This window comes from Malania oleifera, chromosome 1 (genome assembly GCF_029873635.1).
Source record: "Malania oleifera isolate guangnan ecotype guangnan chromosome 1, ASM2987363v1, whole genome shotgun sequence".
NCBI classification, from domain to species: Eukaryota; Viridiplantae; Streptophyta; class Magnoliopsida; order Santalales; family Ximeniaceae; genus Malania; species Malania oleifera.
In genome coordinates, this window is record NC_080417.1 from 8,349,653 (window position 1) to 8,356,765 (window position 7,113).

A 7,113-nucleotide genomic window follows, 5' to 3' on the forward strand; every position below is an offset into this window, starting at 1 on the left:
CCTTAAGAGAACTAAAGTTGCATTACGTGCATGGAATAAAAATGTCTTTGGGAGAGTGGAAGAAAATTTAAAAGCTTTTGAGGAAAGGATGGAATATCTAGAAAATCAACTACAAGCAGGTTTTTCTGAGGACATCGAAGCTGATTACTTGACTACTAAGGTGGAGATTCAGGTGTAGGAGAAGAGGGAAGCATCTCACTTAGGACAAATTGCGGAAAAAAAAAATGGTTGACTGAGGGGGATCAAAACTCTAAATTCTTTCATTCAGTTATCAATCAAAAGCGGAATTAAAGTCGTATAGAACGTATGATTTTGAACGATGGGAGGATATTGGAGGGTGTGGAAGCAATTCATAATGAGGTAACTGTTTTTTTCCAGAATTTTCTTTCAGAGTCTTCAACGGTTGAACCATGCGATCTCTTCGAGTTAATTCAAAGGCAAATTTCAGATGTTGATAATAATTTACTCTGCGCTGATCCAACAGAAAAAGAAGTTAAAAGAGCGGTGTTTTCTATTCCCAAAGAAAGCAGTCCGGGATCAGATGGATTTGGATCTGAATTTTATAAATCTTGCTGGGACATTGTAAAAAATGATCTCTTGGATGAGGCAACGGATTTTTTTCAGGGCACTACTCTTTCCAAGTTTTTTTCCTCTTCATTTATTGTTTTAATTCCAAAGGTGGATAATCCTTCTAGCTTTGATAAATTCCGGCCTATTAGTTTATGCTCTGTGGCTTATAAAATTTTTTCCAAGATTCTTGTTTTTAGACTAACCGAGGTTGTTGATAAGTTGGTTTCGCATGAACAAGGCGCTTTTATTCCTAGGCGAAGTATTTTTGAAAATATGGCTCAAGAAATGGTTTAATCTTTGCACAAAAAAATAGCTGGCGGAATGTGATGATAAAACTAGATATGGATAAGGCTTACGATAGAGTGAATTGGAATTTTCTTTTGGAGGTACTTAAGGCTTTTGGTTTCTCTGAGAGGTTTTGTAAGCTCATAAAAAATTGTGTGGAGTCTCCATGGTTTTCTGTTTGATGAACAGAACCTTTAAGTGGTTTTTTCAATCTACAAGAGGTTTGCGGCAAGGGGATCCACTATCTCCTTATTTATTCATCAAAATGGAGGAGGTTTTGACAAGGTTTCTTAGGAAAAACTATGAGACTATTCAGATTGGTAAATTTAATCATCTGATTGGGACCCCATTGGTTTCGCATTGTTATATGCGGATGATATTCTTATTTTTTCGAATGGTGGGAAGAGGTCTATGAGAAATTTAGTTTACGCTCTAGAATGCTATGAGAAGTGGTCAAGTCAAAAAATCAGTAAGATTAAGTCAGCGTTATTCCTCTCAAAATACATCACTCCAGCTAGGAAGCATGGTTTATTGAGAATCACGGGTTTCATGGAAGGTAAATTCTCTGTTTCATATTTGGGTGCGCCTTTGGTGTTTGGAAAATTGTCCTCCAGGACATTGGAGCCTCTTGTGGAGAAGATTAGAAAGAAAATTGCAGGGTGGAAATCTAAGTTGCTCTCGCAAGGTGAAAGATTAATTTTATTAAGACATGTGTTGTCTAGCATATCTATTCATTTGTTGTTCGTTATTAAGATTTTGCAGGTCACATATTCTTGCATTAACTGTCTTCTTTCAATTTTTTTATGGGGAGATGTGAAAGATAAAAGGAAGATTCATTGGCGCTCTTGGGGGAAAATTTGTAAACCCACCTCGGAAGGGGGTCTGGGCCTGAGAGATCTTAAGGAAGTTTAGAAATCTCTTCTCATGAAATTTTCCTTCAGAATACTCACTTCTAATAATTTGTGGGCAGATTTTTTCAAAGTTAAATATTGCAAAAATGATCATTTACTAATAAGGAAGGGGAGACCAAATGACTATCGGTTTTGGAAATCAATTATGACCACCATTCCAAAAATTATGGATAATGTTAAAATTTTGGTGAGAGGTGGGAACTTTTCTTTTTGGTTCAACAGGTGGCTAACATCAGGCCCGTTATCTGTGAGTACTGAGGATATTTTGAACAAGAAACTATGTATTAAGAATTGCTGGCTAAATAATAATTGGAACTTTGATTTACTACGGAAATTGGTTGGTGCTGATAAAACAAGGGAAATTTTGCAACAGGTGCCAGCGGGTAAAAGTGGACAGGATATTTTTGTCTAGAAGCTTGCCCCGGACGGTAATTTTTCTACAAAAACGGCTTGGGAGGCAGTGAGGAGCAGAAGTGATAATTTTTTGTGAAATGACTGGTTTTGGCATTCTTTATTGCCCAGAAGAATTTCAATGTGTTTATGGAGAGTCTGGTTTAGATGCTTGGCTATAGACAATAGAATTCAGACCAAAGGAATATCGATGGTTTTAGCTTGTGATTGCTGTGTTTAGAGAAGCCAAGAAAACATTGATCATATTCTTTCTTTAGGAGAGGTGGCTTTAGAGGTTTGGCGTCGAGCTAGTGTGGCATTGGGGATTCCTTTCCAACGATCTCTTCCTTGTAAAAATAAAATGGCAAATTGGTTCCACTATGCAAAAAAAATCGTCTATTAAACATATTTTAATGGGGCTGATTGCATGTTTGATTATGTGATGCCTCTCGAATCGAAGATGTAAAGCGAGAATGGAAGGAGTTTATCAAAGTGCAAATCAGATGTGGAGAAGTGTTCGATTCTGGGTTAGTTTTATTACTAAGAGCACCATTTTTTTTTTCAAAAATTGAAGAAGTCGGACATTAAGATTTTGAATGAGTTTCAAATTAAGCATCAGGGAGTTTGCGATAGGCCTGGAAAAATTATTTCATGGGTTAAACCTCCAGTAGAGTGGATAAAACTTAATTGTGATGGGAGTTGTAGGGCCAATCCGGGTACTTCAGGAGGTGGAGGAATTATTCAGGATTGTCATGGCATGGTAAAAGTGGCTTTTTCAAGTTATTTTGGCAATAGTACGAATAATAGTGCGGAATTAAAAAGAATCAGGGAAGGAATTCGTTTGTGTAAATGTTTGCATTATGTTAATGTGATTATTAAAAGTGACTTGCGAATTGTAGTTGATTGGCTTCGGAAAGGAAGATGTACTTTGTGATATCTTCGAGAATTTTGGGAGGAGCATGTGGTAGAGTTAGAAGGAGTGAATGTCATGGTGATGTATCAATATAGGGAAGGCAATAGTGCGGCTGATTTTCTTGCTAAAGAAGGAGAAATGGGAAACAATGTAATCTACGAAGAACAACACATTCTACCACGTTATCTGAAAGGTATCCTTCGGATGGATAGGTGGGGTCTTGTTTCCATTCGTCGTTAGTTCATCTCTAGAGTTTCGTTAGGTGTATTTCGTTTTGTTTTTTATTGTTTTTATGTTTTTATCTACTTTGTTAGTTATGTTTAATTTTGTTTGTCCTAGTTTGGTTGGTTGGTTTTAATTTGTAACCATGGTATTCCTCAACCAAAAGTGAGGGTTTAGTAATAAATAAATAGAGGTGCCGCCCTCTTTTACCAAAAAAAAAAAGTGAATTTAAACCTAGACTTCAAAACAATGATTTCAAGAGCATGGATCTCCGGACCTAAATTTAAATTTATATGGATTTAGAGAAAATCTATATAATTTTGTACTTTATTTTAGGCAAATCAAGTTGCATTCAAATCAAAACTCTGAGTTTCATGCTCCTTAATATAGAGTAAATTTTGATGAAATGCAGTCCAAAATGGTGTTAAATCTTTCTTGTAGGTAAATTTAAATTTGTTCAAAATAATGATCAAAATGTACTATTAAGTTAACTAAAATTAAGGGCTTGTTTAAATTTGAAAGAATATTAGCAAAAATAAATAAATTAAGGCCCCATATGTTAACATGAAGAAAAGAAAGGAAAATTGATCAAAGGAATTCGTTTTTATATTTGATTATTAAGGAAAATGAGAAAATAATTAAAAATATACCAAATCAATGAAAAAATAATACATCGTTAATATTTGATTTTCTTAATTTTTAATTATATTAGAAAATTTTTTTTTTTTAGATTACGCACCGGGTATCCACGTGTCCGTTTTACAGTCCACGTGACTAATCCTACGCCCCTTGAAGTTGATCCCACAACTCCAAAGGGAGGGTAAATTCAAGAATCCAGAGGCGGAAACGAACCCGGGAGGGTTTGAACACCCGACCTCTTAAAAAGCACTCACGCAGCCCGCACTACCACCTGAACCACACCCTGGGGGTGAAAAAAAAAAATTTGCATTTTTGGTAGTATATTATATGAAGAGAATAGTAAAAAATGGGTTTCCTAGTTTCTTTTTTTTTCCTTTTCTTTTCCAAGCAAATCCTTTATCCAAACATAACTTAAGGCTCATTATTCTTTTGATATTAAATAGGTTTGAAATAAAAATCTATTCTAATATCATTAAAAATTAAGAAAAAATAAATAGTAAGAAGATTTGGGAATTTGTTTGGCAAGGAATGAATCTTCACCGGATTATGTCAAAAACAAAGGCATTCTCGAAAGTTCAAATTTTCTATTCTTGTTGCCATTGAAATTTGGAGAGAAAGAAATTTGAGAACTTTTCAAGATAATTTCTCCATAGCTTCTATGACAATTAGGAAAACCTTGATAAAAAAAGTTATTATTTCGAATAAAATCCCCTAATTGCATGTCTGATATGTAAGATTGAAATATGGAGTCGGAGGAAATGGAATAAAAATTTTTCCTTGATTTCATCATGCCTTCCATTTAAATTTCCATTCCATAATTTCTTTAGTACCTCATTTTTTTAATATATCATTATAATTCGCAAGCAAAACATGACATGAAAGTATAAATCAAATTAAAAACAAAATTAAGACTAAAGTCCATGCAAAATGTCTTGTCAAGATTTTTTTTTGGTTGACGTCATGCTGTAAAGTTGATGATCACTTCCTTAAAATACCATACTTAGACATCATGTGTACAAGCATTAAGCAAATTTTAACATTATTCTTAAAGTTTCACTAGGTTAATTAACACGATTTGACTTCTAGATGAATTGATTGCTCGACATAATATCAAAGTTGGTATTCCACCCTTAGTTTGAAATTTAAAATTAAGAATTACAATACGAGGTATGCATGGAGGCTTGTGTGCTTTATTACCAAGGAGTGATTAGGAAGATATTTACTTGAAATGTTGACATACCTACTAAGCTTAATCTTCTAAATGATTTTATTATTTAACATTTGGGATATTTCACGTGCCGGGTGTTCAATTAACTTTTACATTAAGAACCTTTTGAATAAACGTCTGAAATGACTGATGAAAATGATTCATATGACTTACGAATGAAATAATTAGCATTTTATCAGCAGTTCAAATAAGTAAAAGTGATTCGTTAAATTTAATCAGATAAAAAAAAACGTAAGTAAATGAGTCACTATTTGAAATAAAATCCTTTGAAAATATAAATCAAATCTAGAAACAAAAACAAAAAATTTTAACTCAAATATGAAACAATTATTTCATCAAGTCCTTACTATAAAATGATGATTGATTATTCAAAATGGCATCAATTATTTCCTCAAATTCCTCTTGCACAAAAACATGTCCTGAAAATAGCTTACTAACATGCCCTCAAAATAGCTTACTTTTGCATTAGGAATATTCATCAACTATTTATCTAATTACTTTAAACCTTAATAATCTATCCCAAGTTTAATAGAGATTTTGTTGTTGACAATTTTCACTCCTTGAATAATATTACTAACATTAATTGGTAGTATAAAATTTAAATATTGAATTTAAAACTGTGTAAATTTAAATAATAAACATTCATCTAAATTTGAAGATTTTTTATTGACCAATGAAAATGACTTATACAACTTATGATTGAAATAGTTTGTTGATTTTGGTGTATTCCCAAGAGGGGTGTGAATTGAAAATTTAAACTTTCTTCTTAGGTTAAACCAAATAACAGTATAACACAACCAAGAGTCTTTCTAATCGAAAACAAATTGCGCAGGTAATGATATGCGAAAATTAAATCATGTGCAGCATTCACCATATATTAAATATAACATTCATGTACAGTAAATAAATTGCGGAAATATAAACAGTGCACACATGATACGATATCGGGGTTCGGCCAATACTTCCTACGTTCCCGCCTCAACTCACAAACCAGAGGATTACAATTATTGCTTACTTAATGGGTGGAGTGGTACCATTTACAATCAGGTCAAATTCTCAGGGCTGACCTCAACCTTTACACACTCACCTTTCCTAACCGGGTCTAAGTCAATCCAAGACTATTCACCAGGGCTAGTCTCTCTCTTCAAACCTACATCTGGCATACAAACGATATAAAATTTACGTACAAACAAATGCTTCTTACACAAGAAGATATGTACCACTACGCACTAATCAATGAACCTTAAATACATAGGAACTATAAGCTCTGTGCAATATATGTTCTAAACACTCAATCTTATGTTAATATTCAATCAAGCACAAGAGTATATTTTCAAACAATCTTTGAAATAATAAACCGAAGTATATCAATCACAAGTATGGTTTCAAAGATCTCCAACAACTGTAATAACAAATATCTCATAAAATAATTTTCTCAACAATTTATCACAAGAGATATTTATAGTCAAAGCTTGTAAAAATGTTTTGCTTCACAAATCCAAATACAAGCTTAGGAGTCTTGCAATACAAATGCTAAGACTCATAAGCTACTAAGTTTTCCCCACACAAAGATTATTAATTAAACCGGGGGAAAAATTTTTGCTAAACTCTCAATCAAAAAATCAATCACACAACTAAACATAATGAGAGTTATAACTTTGTAGGATCTCTCAAGATATACTCACTCAAAAGATTTTGCAAGGAAATAGCAAAAGGATGAGTATTAGGGTTCGAATTTGGAGAAATAACTCTAAAAAGTATAATGGAAATTTTTCTAATTAAAATCCCTAATCTCTTTCTAATTTTTGCAAATGAAGGTATATATATAGAGAGGGTCAAAATTATAACCATTATGACACAAAGGGTATTATTAAATTTTTCTAGTGAATTTTAAAACTAATTTACCCTTAATTAACCTAAGTTACCGTGGTTAAAAATTAAACAACCAAAGAGTT